Source organism: Lynx canadensis, chromosome X (genome assembly GCF_007474595.2).
Source record: "Lynx canadensis isolate LIC74 chromosome X, mLynCan4.pri.v2, whole genome shotgun sequence".
In the NCBI taxonomy this organism is placed as follows: domain Eukaryota; kingdom Metazoa; phylum Chordata; class Mammalia; order Carnivora; family Felidae; genus Lynx; species Lynx canadensis.
In genome coordinates this window covers 96370990-96385011 of record NC_044321.2, presented here as the reverse complement: position 1 = coordinate 96385011, position 14022 = coordinate 96370990, and the positions used below count along the sequence as shown (strand labels likewise).

At 41.7% G+C, this 14022-nt stretch overlaps 1 long non-coding RNA gene across 1 annotated transcript in view; it reads right to left on the bottom strand.

The window, feature by feature from the left end:
• The window catches only part of LOC115507338, a 30229-nt gene that overhangs the window by 1657 nt on the left and 14550 nt on the right, over window positions 1–14022 (bottom strand). Inside the window, exon 3 of the long non-coding RNA XR_003966612.1 lies at window positions 9340–9463. This is a non-coding gene — a long non-coding RNA (uncharacterized LOC115507338). The remainder of the gene's footprint in view (window positions 1–9339; window positions 9464–14022) is intronic.

Below are 14022 nucleotides of genomic sequence, written 5' to 3'. Positions count from 1 at the left end.
AGTCGTCCTACACAATAATCCTCCTCTCCCGTCTCCCTCACACCAGCCACGAAAGTTCTCAAAGGTAAGTGCAGGTTATTTATCTTTCTTTATATTTTATGTTTTATTATTTTGAAGTGTATTACAGTATTGTAATCATTTTTATGAATATTTTTGAGTTGTGGGATGAATCATCTGAGTTTCCATTCTTTCTTATGGGGAAATTCGCTTTGATATAGAAGTGCTTTGGATTACAAGCATGTTTCCGAAATAGATTATGCTTGCAAACCAAGGTTTTACTGTATTTTCATATTTCCCCCTTTTGATCAAGGTCTTTCTTCAAAAGCATTGCTGAACAGGAATCAGGGTTGTGATTTTTTGGTGTTTTTTTTTTTTTCATATTTAGTGGTTTCGTCCCCTTGGTGCCAGAAAGGACCTTCCTTGATGGTCACAACCCATATAAAAGGGAAAGTGGATAGATTGGAAACCACTGAGGTCACGTTTGAGTAACAGGGAAGGGTAGGAGGGAGAACTGTCAGACATTTCCCCTCTGAGGTAAACGCTGAAGATCATCTTGAAGCACTAAGCTAGCATCACCCTATTAGGCATGTCGTTTCTACAAAGGTTTGACAGGCAACATGTATAAAGTTTAAAAATGATTACATGGGGTGCCTGAATGGCTCAGTCAGTTAAGTGTATGACTTCGGCTCAGGTCATGATCTCATGGTTCATGGGTTCAAGCCCCGCACTGGGCTCTGTGCTGACAGCCTAGAGCCTGGAGCCTGCTTCAGATTCTGTGTCTCCCTATCTCTGCCCCTCCCCCCACTCACTCACTCACTCTCTCTCTCAAAAAATGAATATTTTTTAAATGTTTTAATAAAAATAAAAATGATTAAACAGAGTAAGATGAGGAGCAGACATTCTACATGGAACTGTCCCAGCTTAAAAGGGGTCTTTTGGGTTTTTTGATTTGTTTTTTTTTTTTCAAATTTTTATTTAAATTCTACTTAGTTAACACAGTGCAATATTGGTTTCAGGGATAGAATTCACTGATTCATCACTTACATACAACACCCAATGCTCATCACAACAACTGCCCTCCTTAATGCCCATCACCCATCTAGCCCATCCCCCATCCCCCTCCCTCCATCAACCTTCAGTTCTCTATGTTTAGTCTCTTGTCGTTTGTCTCTCTCTTTTTTATTTCCCTTCCCCTATGTTCATCTGTTTTGTTTCTTAAATTCTACATAGGAGTGAAATCATATGTTATTTGTCTTTCTCTGACTGACTTATTTCACTTAGCATAATATCCTCTAGCTCCATCCACATAGGAGCAAATGGCAAGATTTCATTCTTTCTGATGGCTGAGTAATATTCCATTGTGTGTATGTATATATATGTGTGTGTCCAGTGTGTGTGTGTGTGTACACACAAACACATACATATATGTCATCTTCTTCATCCATTCATCAGTTGATGAACATTTGGACTCTCCATAATTTGGCTATTATTGATAATGCTGCTATAAACATCAGAGTACATGACCCATTTGAATCAGTATTTTTGTATCCTTTAGGTAAATACCTAGTAGTGCAATTGCTGGGTTGTAGGGCAGTTCTATTTTTAGCTTTTTGAGGACCCTCCATACTGTTTTCCAGAGTGAACGCACCAGTTTGCATTCCCACCAACAGTGCAAAAGGGTTCCCTTTTCTCTGCATCCTCACCAACACCTGTTGTTTCTTGTGTTGTTAAATTTTAGCCATTCTGACAGGTGTGAGGTGGTATCTCATTGTGGTTTTGATTTGTATTTCCCTGATGGTGAGCGATCTTGAGCATTGTTTCATGTGTCTGTTAGTCATCTGGATGTCTTCTTTGGAAAAATGTCTATTCATGTCTTCTGCCCATTTCTTCACTGGGTTATTTGTTTTTTGGGTGTTGAGTTTGATTAAGTTCTTTGTAGATTTTGGATACTAGCCCTTTGTCTTCTATGTCATTTGCAAATATCCTCTCCCATTCCACAGGCTGCCTTTTAGTTTTGCTGATTGTTTCCTTCGGTGTTCAGAAGCTTTTTATCTTGATGAGGTCCCAATAGTTCATTTTTGCTTTTGTTTCCCTTGACTCCAGCAATGTATCTAGTAAGAAGTTGGTATGGCCAAGGTCAAAGAGGTTGCTGCCTGTGCTCTCCTCTAGGATTTTGAAGGTTTCCCGCCTCACATTTAGGTCTTTCATCTATTTTGAATTTATTTTTGTGTATGGTGTAAGAAAGTGGTGTGGTCCAGTTTCATTCTTATGCATGTTGCTGTCAAGTTTTCCCAATATCATTTGTTGAAAAGACCATCTTTCAACAAAGGATATTCTTTCCTGCTTTGTCAAAGATTAGTTGACCATATAGTTGTGGGTCCATTTCTGGGTTTTCTATTCTGTTCCACTGATATATGTGTTTGCTTTTGTGCCAGTACCATACTGTCTTGATGACTACAGCTTTATAATATAGCTTGAGGGGCACCTGGGTGGCTCAGTTGGTTAAGTGTCCAACTTCGGCTCAGGTCATAATCTCATGGCTTGTGAGTTCAAGCCCTGCATCAGGCTCTCTGCTGTCAGCACAGAGCCTGCTTCGAATCCTCTATCCCTCTCTCTGCCCCTCCCCCACTGGCTTTCTCTCTCTCTCTCTCTCTCTCTCTCTCTCTCTCAAAATAAATAAACTTTAAAAAATAATAATAATATAGCTTGAAATCTAGAATCATGATGCCTCCAGTTTTGTTTTTCTTTTTCAGGATTACTTTGGCTCTTCGGGGTCTTTTGTAGTCCTATATAAATTTTAGAATTATTTGTTCTAACTCTGTGAAAAATGCTGGTGGTATTTTGATGGGGATCGCATTAAATGTGTAGATTGCTTTAGGTAGCATAGACATTTTAACAATGTTTGTTCTGGGGCACCTAGGTGGCTCCGCTGGTTAAGCGTCTGACTCTTGATCTCGGGTCATGTCATGATCTCATGGTTTGTGAGACTGAGCCCCATGTCAGGCTCTGTGCTGACAGCCTGGAGCCTGCTTGGGATTCTCTCTCTCCCTCTCTTTGCCCTCCCCCTGCTTCTTGGGATTCTCTCTCCCTCTCTCTCTGCCCCTCCCCTGCTTGTGTGTGCATTCTCTCTCTCTCAAAATAAATAAACTTAAAAAAAAAAACGTCAGTTCAAAAAAAAACTAAGAAAAAAAATGTTTGTTCTTCCAATCCATGAGCATGGAATGCTCTTCCATTTCTTTGTGTCCTCTTCAATTTCTTTTACCAGTGTTCTATAATTTTCAGAGTACAGATCTTTTACCCTCTTTGGTTAGCTTTATTCCTAGGCATCTAACTGTTTTTGGTGCAATTGCAAACGGTATCAATTCCTTGATTTCTTTCTCTCCTGCTTTGTTATTGGTGTATAGAAATGCAACCGATTTCTGTACTTTGATTTTATATCCTATGACTTTGCTGAACTCATGTATTAGTTCTAGCAATTTTTTGGTGAAGTCTTTTGGGTTTTCTACATAGAGTATCATGTCATCTATAAATAGTGAACGACTCTCTTCTTCCTTGCCAATCTGGATGCCTTTTATTTCTTTTTGTTGTCAGATCACTGAGGCTGACTTCCAATACTATGTTAAATAGTAATGGTGAGAGTGGACATCCTTGTCTTATTCCTGTAAAGTGGTCTTTTCTAAAAGCCTTACAAAGAGAAGCTAGCTCATTTGTATTTTCCTTGGGTCCAGGGGAACAAAAAATATTTAAATAGCGAAGAATAGGGACGCCTGGGTGGCTCAGTCGGTTAAGAGTCCAGCTCTGAATTTTGGCTCAGGTCGTGATCTCATGGTTCATGGGTTTGAGCGCCACATCAGGCTCCACACAGAGCCTGCTTGTAATTCTTTCTCCCTCTCTCTCTGACCCTCCCTCCCCCCTGCTTGCACGCTCACCCTCTCAAAAATAAACTTTTAAAAAAATAAATAGGGAAGAACAGATCAAAGTTTCTGGTATGTCAGATCCAACAGTCAGAAAGGTTCCCTTTTTGCAACAGATTGGGCCATGAAAGAAAGGGAGAAAATAAGGTAAGAAGCAGCAGCAAGAAAAAGGTATACAGGTCTGGCCCAGTCATCTTGGGAAAGCTGTCTCCTTCAGCTGTCGTCTGCTTCAATTCCTGGAAATCTTTATTTCCAGGTCATCAGCTGACATGCAGATCTAGTCAGGGTTTGGTGCTTTCTTTGGATGTGACACATGGGGGGCGGTGCCTGGCTGGCTCAGTAAGAAAAGCATGCAACTCTTGATCTCGGGGTTGTGAGTTCAAGCCCCACATTGGGTGTAGAGATTACTTAAAAAATAAAATCTTTAAAAAAAAAAAAGGTGTGACACATGGATCCAAGAGTCATTTCCTTGGAGTTTGGCAGCAGAAGGGTTGGTTAACAGTACCTGAAAGGGGCCTTTCCAACAGGGTTGAAGAGAGTCTTTCTGGAAATGTATTTTCCAATAGGTGAAATCTCTAGGCTGCAAGGCATGATGCTTAAGGTCTTTGTCTCCCAGGGACACACTGTGGAAAGATTGTTCTACTAAAGCATAGTTATTCTCAACAGAAGCAATTAGGCCTTTTCAATACTGAAGTATATCCTCCTTTACCATTTGTGGATCGAAAGAAGCAGGAGCCAAGTACACTGGCCATCATGTGATTATCTCAAAGGGTGAGAGTTTATAAGTTCCAATAGAGATAGACCTGAGATTTAGAAAAACTAATGGCAGTGCTTTTGCCCAGTGTATTTGAAGGGTCTCTACATATTCTTCTTAAGGATGTCATTAGTGTGTTTGACTAGCCCTGATGATTAAGGATAGTAAGCACAGTGGAAGTGTTGTAACACTGGCCAAACAGCACAGACCTGTTGAAGCGTTCCCTGGTCACTATGAAGTTCAAGAGGGATCCCCCAGGTAGGGATGATCTTTTCTAGTAGGATTTTAGCCACAAAGTGGCAGTCCAGTGAGAAAACATACAAACCATTACCAAAACATAGTTATATGCATGAGATTGGGAGAAGCTGAATAAAACCCATCTGCCAAACTTTGAGTGGTCCATTGGGCAAATTAAAGTGTCGAGGAACAATGCAGACAAATTTTCCTGAATCGTATTTCAGGCAGGTGGGGCAAGCAAAGTAGGCATTCTATGGCCTTGCTAATATTTACCCACTAGTATTGGCCCCAAAGGCCTCATAAATGTTTTCATTTTCATCAGAAGACCAATGACTGGATACATGTACAGTAGTCGTAATGGAAACTTTAGAGTCTCTGGCAACACTGGATTATTATTTGGCCCAACCCACAGTTTTCTTTTCTTAATCGAACCAACAGTTATTAGGTTTCCAATATTGATTTTCCTTTCTGGGGCTGACTGTTGGGCATCTCTAGTCAATTTCTGAGATTATCATTTGTGCGGGGGATATCCCTTTGGATCATGACAGAAGTCTGGTTGTTAGTTCCTTTGAGAGCAGTGTTCTTTGTGGAAATATCAATAAGGTGGTTTCCTCCGGCCTGTAAGGAATCCAGTTTGGAATGTGCAGGGATCTTGATACTGGCCAAAGTATCTGGCAAGAGTATGGCACCTAATAATCCCTGAATATTAAGGCCATTTTTAATTTTGTCCCCACTGTACGTGAGGGAGCCTCACTATTTCTATAGCATCCCAAAGTCAGGAGCTACCCCAAAGGCCTACATACTGTTGATATAGATATTTGCAGTTTTGCCCTTGGCTAAAATGCAGGTCCAAGCAAGAACATATCATTCAACCTGTCGGGCCAAGGTAGCTGAGGGCAAAGCTGCTGCCTTGAGGACTTCAAAAAAATTTGTAATAGCATACCCAACATAGTATTTGCCATTTTCACCTTTTAAATAAGAACTACTGGTAAACCACAAGAAGCTCACTTTATCCAAAGGAGTTTGCTATAAGCCAACACGGGGAGTCATGAGTATTGTCCACAGAGAAGGAAGAATGGTGTCAGGGTTAAGATCATTACCACAAGAGAGTTTGGAATCCAATTTGCACAGTGGTCAGCCAGCCTGAGAAAACCTTGTAATTGGCTTAGTTTGGAGAAACTCAGGATGCCATGAAGTCTAACTGGATCTAAATGTAGTCTTTGTTCTGAACTCAGGTGCCTCAAATATCAAACCAGAGTCTGAGTAAACTGCAGTGTCTCCTGGGAAGCTTTGTGTCCCTTTAAGGCTAACAGCCTGAACTGGTGAAGGCTGTCTTCCTGCAAAGCCACCTGAGAAGGGGAGCAGAGAAGCAAGTCGCCTAAGTATTGTAATAAAGCAGAACTTCCAGGTAACTTGATATCAGCTAAATCCACTTTTAAGGTTTGGGAGAAGTAGGAAGGACTTTCAGTAAAACCCTGGGGCATTACTGTACAAATACACTGTTTTCCTTCCCCAAAAGGCAAAGAGATATTGACTGGCCTTATCCACAAAGAAATCAATCACAGTGAAAAATCTGATGGAGCAAATAAAAGACGTTGCAGGGTCATCTGATTCACCTAGTTGGCAATTTTAGTTGTTGCTATCAAATTCTAGAATTACTTCCCCCTTTCAGGAGAAAAAAATTGCAATATGATATTTTTCTACGAAATCTCAGCCCAATAAATGAATAGGGCAGAGGAACTAAGAAGAAGGAGTATCTCTCAAAGGGTCTAAACAAGAAGGAATTGTTTTAAAGATAGGAACCTATTGGGACGCCTGGGTGGCTCAGTCGGTTGAGCATCTGACTTCGGCTCAGGTCATGATCTCATGGTTTGAGTTCAAGCCCTGCATCGGGCTCTGTGCTGACAGCTAAGAGCCTGGAGCCTGCTTCAGATTCTGTGTCTTCCCTCTCTTCTGCCTCTCCCCGGCTCACGCTCTGTCTCTCTCTCTCTCTCACTCAAAAATAAACATTAAAAAATTTTTTTAAAAAAGACAGGAACCTGTTGAGGTTTATTAGAGACCCCCACTACTTGAAACATTTAAGTACTCTGAGCAGGGGCTGTTTAAACAGTGGGGTTGTGGGCTGCCTGGGTGGTTCATTCAGTTACGCGTCTGACTCTTGGTTTCAGTTCAGGTCATGATCTCACAGTTTGTGAGTTCAAGCCCCACACTGGGCTCTATGCTGACAGCACAGAGCCTGCCTGAGATTCTCTCCCTCCCCCCCCACCTCCCTTCCTCCGCCCCTCCCCTGCTTGCTCTCTCTCTCTCAAAAATAAATAAACAAAAAAAATTTAAACAGTGGAGTTGAGCACTGAGAGTGTACGTCTGGTGTCATAAGGACAGAGAGAGATCATCCCAAATCTGGAGAGTTTTTCCTCCAAGTTGGTGAAGAGGAAGGATTGAGAAAAGCCTCTGCAGTTCTTTTGAGTCCTGTAGTTGGGAGTTTGGAGGGCACTGAAAGGTCAGTTAGAGGGCTGAAGGCACCTGCAACGCTTATGTTTGGAACAATCTTCCTTCCAATGTCCTGTTTGTTTGCAATAATCACAGAGACCAGGAGAGGGTTGGTTTTGTTTTATGGGCCTCCGTTTGTTGGGAGTTGAAAATTAAGGATTTTAGTGGTCTTCCTTGTAGTTGACTTCTCTAGGGTGTGGGTGGGCCAGTTTGCTAAAATGACTAAATCTGCGTGGACAGTGTCCCATTCCATCCTAGCCCTTTTAACTTACAAGAGGAAAATCCCAGTTCAGCGCTTTAATGAATACAGAGTTGAAGGGTAGCTGAGTGGATTCAACATCCATAGGGAGACCAGAATATTCCTTAATAACCATTTAGAGATGACAGTAATAGTCGTGCACAGGTTCATGGGTTTCTGGGAGCGAGTCTCAATCTTATTCCAATCAACAGTTTTGGGAAAGCCCTAGGGAGCCAGGTAAAGTCATTTAGCAATTTCCCAGCCTGATCATATAAAAAGGCATGGGGTTGATCTCTCATTTAAAGTTCTAAAGATTTTTCAGGATCATCCCAATTAGCTGTTTTCATCCAGCGTTGGGCCTGGCCTTTACCAACAAGCATGTGAACTAGCTGGTACAAATCTGAGGAACCTGGTTGGTAGGTCTGGATGACTATATTAAATTCCTTGTCGGGGCGCCTGGGTGGCGCAGTCGGTTAAGCGTCCGACTTCAGCCAGGTCACGATCTCACGGTCTGTGAGTTCGAGCCCCGCGTCAGGCTCTGGGCTGACGGCTCAGAGCCTGGAGCCTGTTTCCGATTCTGTGTCTCCCTCTCTCTCTGCCCCTCCCCCGTTCATGCTCTGTCTCTCTCTGTCCCAAAAATAAATAAACGTTGAAAAAAAAAATTTAAAATAAAAAAAAATAAATTCTTTGTCAAATCTAAAAGGATCGTCAGTAACTCCAGCAAAATCTTTCACTATGGCTCATAGTTCAGCCTTAGTCCAGGGGACATGGGACAGAAATCAGGGGCTTAGCATCAGGATTGTCCAAGAGTTTAATTTTAAAGGGGCAGGTTCTAATGGGTTCAGAGAAGGGAGAGGGAAGAGGTTCAGAGACAAAGGGGAAGTTCACTGAGAGAAATAGAATGAGGAAGCAGAGGATGTAAAGGAGGTGGGGACAGAGACAAAGAGGAAAAAAGGGAAGAAAGAGCCCTCAAAAGGTTTTTTGCATTCTTTCTATTATTTGTTCACCTTGGTTAATTTAAAATGGTTTTTGTAGAAACAAGATTTTAGAGTCTTGGATACTCTTGGAAGCATCAAGATATTAATTGAAATAGGTGTCCCATCCAGTTTGTTTTATTTTAGAGCTTCGAATTTGGTTCTAAGAAAGTTTGGGAAGAGGTGTGCCTGGGTGGCTCAGTCAGCTAAGCATCCAATTTTGACTCAGGTTCGTGAGTTGGAGCCCCATGTGGGGCTCTGTGCTTACAGTGATGAGCCTGCTCTGGATTCTCTCTGTCTGTCTCTCTCTCTCTTCTGTGGATTCTCTCTGTCTCTATCACTCTCTCTCTCTCTCTCTCTCTCAAAAATAAATATTAAAAAAAAAGTTTGGGAAGATCAGAAGTTCCCCATAACAGCCACTGGAGTCCTAAGTTATTCTGTGTTAACCTGGCCCAATTAGTTAAAAATGCACATGAGGAAGTACCATAGTTTTTAAACATAAAAACTGGCTGGGGTCCCAAAAGGAGGACCCTCCTGAGAAAATTTAGCAGATTGAGATCCCATTACTCAAAAGAAGGTTCAGGAAACAGATTACTCACCAGGAAAGACAACACCTTCACACACACACACACACACACACACACACACACACACACACAATTTTAACAGATCCAGAATAAAGTCGGAGAGCTCAACCGAAAGCAGGGAGCTCGGATCCGAGAAGAGACTTACCAAACTGAAAGGAAGCAGAGAGTACTAGGCACTCAAGTGGGTACTTCACATGGTTCTGAGGGTCATTAGTTCCTCAGGGGTTCATCTCTTTTGGGTCCCATCTGGGTCACCGTATAATGTTGACCTTAAAAAACAAAAGAGCCAGTTATTTTACCAGCAAAATGACTTTACTCAGATATAGCAGAGGAATTGCAATTCGGGGCAGGAAAACTATGGTTAACAGGCAGATCTGGAAAACAGCAGAGAGGGGCCAGCTTTTACAGGGGAAAGGAGGAAGCTGGGAGGGGCTATTCCACTGCATTCTCACTGACCGGGTTGTTGCTGGACAAGGAGAAAATCTTCCTCCTGCTGGTGTAAGTAAGCTGCTCCCTCTTGGGGAGTGTGAGATAGGCTTCTTCCAGCAACTGGTAATGCATGAGAGCTGCCCCTTCAGGACTTCCTGACTCCATGATAATTTTTTTTCATGTTTATTATTTTGAGAGACAGAGGGCAAGCAGCAGAAGGGTCAGAGAGAAAGGGAGACACAGAATACAAAATAGGCTCCAGGCTCCGAGCTGTCAGCACAGAGGCCAACGCGGGGCTTGAACCCACGAACTGCGAGATGATGACCTAAGCTGAAATCAGACACTTAACCAACTGAGCCACCCAGGTGCCCCCGACTCCATTTTAAATAGTTTCCTTTATTTCCACACTTCCCACTTTAAAGTCTCCAAACTTTTCCCAAGTCCTTCCTCCCAATCAAGATGTACCTGTTCATTCCCTCACAACTTCACAAGGTGTCAGTGCTGTAATTCAGGGCTAAGGCACACTAGTATTTTGATGATTTTGTTTCCCATGTGCCCCACATAAGAGTTTCCAGGAATGTATTATAAAGGATATTAAGTCAGCAAATATTGTTTAGGGGCCTAGTGTGAACCTTGCATTGTGCTAGATCCTATAACACTGTACCAAGGACAGAAAATTTGCCACAGTCGGTCTATCCAGCCTACTACCCACTTGCTAACATTATCAACAAAAAAACGTTTCTGGAAAATGTTCCACAAAGAAGGAACATTCATACAACCTTTCTAGCAGGCAATTTAGCCAACCGTAAAAAAAAAAACTTTAAAATTTTTACATAAGCTTTTACTCTGTAATTTTACTAAGAATTTATACTAAGGAAGTAATCAGAGATATACACAAAGGTGCAAGTGCAATGATGTGTATTGCGGTAGTATTTATAGTACTGAAAACAATCTAAATATCCAAAATAGAGGACTGGGTAAATAATTCATTCAGTGTCCACATGATAGAATATTGTATATACATTAAAGTACTATTAATACAAGACTCTTGTGGGGCGCCTGGGTGGCGCAATTGGTTAAGCGTCCGACTTCAGCCAGGTCACGATCTCGCGGTCCGTGAGTTCGAGCCCCGCGTCAGGCTCTGGGCTGATGGCTCAGAGCCTGGAGCCTGTTTCTGATTCTGTGTCTCCCTCTCTCTCTGCCCCTCCCCCCGTTCATGCTCTGTCTCTGTCTCAAAAATAAATAAACGTTAAAAAAAAAATTAAAAAAGAAAAAAAATACAAGACTCTTGAAAGACAAGAAAAATCTATTGCTGACTGTGAAATTTCTGTTTTAATTTTATGCACAGAAAAAAACTGAAAAGATATACCTTAAATGTTGAAAAAAATGGTTATCTCAAATTGATAGGATTATCAATGACCTTTTTTGAACTCCATGTTCTAAATTTTCCACAAGAAACAATCTTTTTTAGTTGGAAAAAAATGAAAGTTACCTATGTTTTTAATGTTTAATGTTTATTTTTGAGAAAGAGAAAGAATGTGAGCAGGGTGAGGGGCAGGGGGGAGGAGAGGATCCAAAGAGGGTCCTGTATGGACAGCAGAGAGCCTGATGTGGGACTCGAACTCAAGAACCGCGAGATCATAACCTGAGCTGAAGTCAGATGCTTAAACCAACTGAGCCACCCAGGCACCCCTATTTTTTAAATTTGATACTCCTGGAGAAGGACTGTTTGTCTTCTTTATATAACATTAAGGAGTAACAATATTCCCAGCTTCTCCTGATGTAGCCATTTATAGTTTTGCATTTATAAATGTGAATAACGCTTTTAATCCTTTGACTTCTGGTTAGTAACTTCTTGTACTATTATTTTCTCAAAATAATTACATTCAAAGAAGATTGCAAGAAGTGTACAGGGAAGTCCCATGCACTGTTTCCTCAGTAGCCCCTAATGTTAGCATCTTATACAACTATAGTGAACTCCTAATGCTAGCATCTTACATAACTATAGTGCAATATCAAAATCAAGAAATTGGGGCACCTGTGTGGCTCAGTTGGTTGAGTGTCCAACTCTTGATTTCAGCTCAGGTCATGATCCGAGGGTAGTGGGATCAAGCCCTGCATCAGGCTCCATGCTGAGCACTGAGCCTCTCTTTCTCTCCCTTTGCCCCTCACCCCTGCTCACATGCTCTCTCTCTAAACTAAAAAAAAAAAAACAAAAAACAAAAAAAACAAAAAAAACTTTTAATTAAAAAAAAAAAAAAAACAAGAGAGGTGCTTGGGTAGGTTAAATGTCTGACTTCGGCTCAGGTTATGACCTCCTGGTTCATGAGTTCAAGCCCTGCATCCAGCTCTGTGCTGACAGCTCAGAGCCTGGAGCCTGCTTCAGATTCTGTGTCTCCCTCTCTCTATGCCCCTCCCCTGCTCACACTCTGTCTCTCTCTCTCTCTCTCTCTCTCTCTCTCTGAAAAATAAACGTTTAAAAAATTTTTTAAATCTCCTAATGGCAAAAGCCGTAAATTTTTAAAAACAAACAAATAAATAAATAAGAAATTGACATTGGTATAATCCTCCTTGCTTATTCAGATTTTACCAGTTATAAATGTACTCATTTATGTCTGAGTGTATGGGGCAGTGGGTGTTTAATTCTATATAATTCTATCATACATATAGCCTTGCATAACCACCACCACAATCAAGATAAAGAACATTTTCATCACAACAAGGATCCCTCGTGTTACCCTTTTATAGCCGCACTTACCTCCCTCCCTCTCCAATTCCCCAACCCTTAGCAACCACTAAATATCCATCACTATAATTCTGTCACTTCAAGAATGTTATGCAAATAGAATCACACAAGTTATAACCTTTTCAAATTAGCCTTTTTCACTCAGAATAACTGTCTAGAGATTCATCCAGGTTGTCACAAGTGTCAATAGTTTGTTCCTTTTTCTTGTTAAGTAGTATTTCTAGGTATGGATATACTAGTTTGTGTGACCATTCATTCATGGAAGGGCATCTGGGCCGTGTTCCAGTTTTGAGCTATTACAAATAAAATTTCTATGGACATTCACATTTTACTTTTTTTTTTTAATTTTTAATTTATGTCATCCAAAAACCCAAGAAAGCCTCCTCCTCCTATATACCAGGACTTGTTGAATGAATCTATGTTTGCCTTACTAATACTGGCACAGTTTTGTGAGAAAAAAAGCTAGATTAAGAAAAGACCAAGGAGGGGCAGCAGGATGGCTCAAGTCAGTTAAGTGTCTGAATTTGGCTCAGGTCATAATCTCCCAGTTTGTGAGTTCAAGCCCCACATGGGGCCCTGTGCTGACTGCACAGAGCCCGCTTAAGATCCTGTCTCCCTCTCTCTGTGTCCCTCCCCTGCCCACACTCTGGCTCTCTCAAAAATAAAAATAAACATTTAAAAAAGAAAGAAAAATGGGGCGCCTGGGTGGCTCAGTCGGTTAAGTGTTGGACTTCGGTTCAGGTCGTGTTCTTACGGTTCGTGGTTCAAGCCCCACACGGGGCTCTGTGCTGACAGCTCGGAGCCTGGAGCCTGCTTCTGATTCTGTGTCTCCCTCTCTCTCTGGCCCTCCCCCACTCACTCTGTCTCTCAAAAATAAATAAACATTAAAAACTTTTTTTAAAAGAAAGGAAAGAATATGGAGTTATACCATATTTTCTCTGTGAATTATACATTTTAATGTATTTGTCTCTGCCCCTTGACTATGAACTACATGGAGGCAGGGATCATGACTAAATTGCCTCTCCTCCTAGCGCAGGGCATAGGACCTAGCATAGACTAGGTGTTTAGAAAATGTTAGGATGTCTTGGGGAGGGTGAGGCTCAAGGATAGATGTTTATAACAAACTCCACAGGGGTGCCTGGGTGGCTCAGTCGGTTGAGCGTCCGACTTCGGCTCAGGTCATGATCTCGCGGTCTGTGAGTTCGAGCCCCACGTTGGGCTCTGTGCTGACAGCTCAGAGCCTGGAATCTGCTTCGGATTCTGTGTCTCGCTCTCTCTCTGCCCCTCCCCTGCTCGTGTTCTGTCTCTCTACCAAAAATAAATAAACATTAAAAAAAATTTATAACAAACTCCACAGTTTATACTAGGTAGTCAGGATTAAGAACTACTATTTAGCTGAATAAACAAAAATGGAGAGGGGAAGAAGGAAAGCTCATGATAGAAGAGAGCAGACTCAGGCTGGCAAGGGGACTTAGGTGCAGGACAGGGGTACTGACCTTCCATTATCTTTCTCCACCTTACAGAAAGTTCTGTGTCCAGATTAACCTCTAGACTGCATGGTAGGGAATCAGTAATTTCCAGCACTATGTTTGAGAAGTGCTATTGCTGAATCCCTATGTCTGACTGGGCCAGAGAAGACAGCTTTCATCTGCT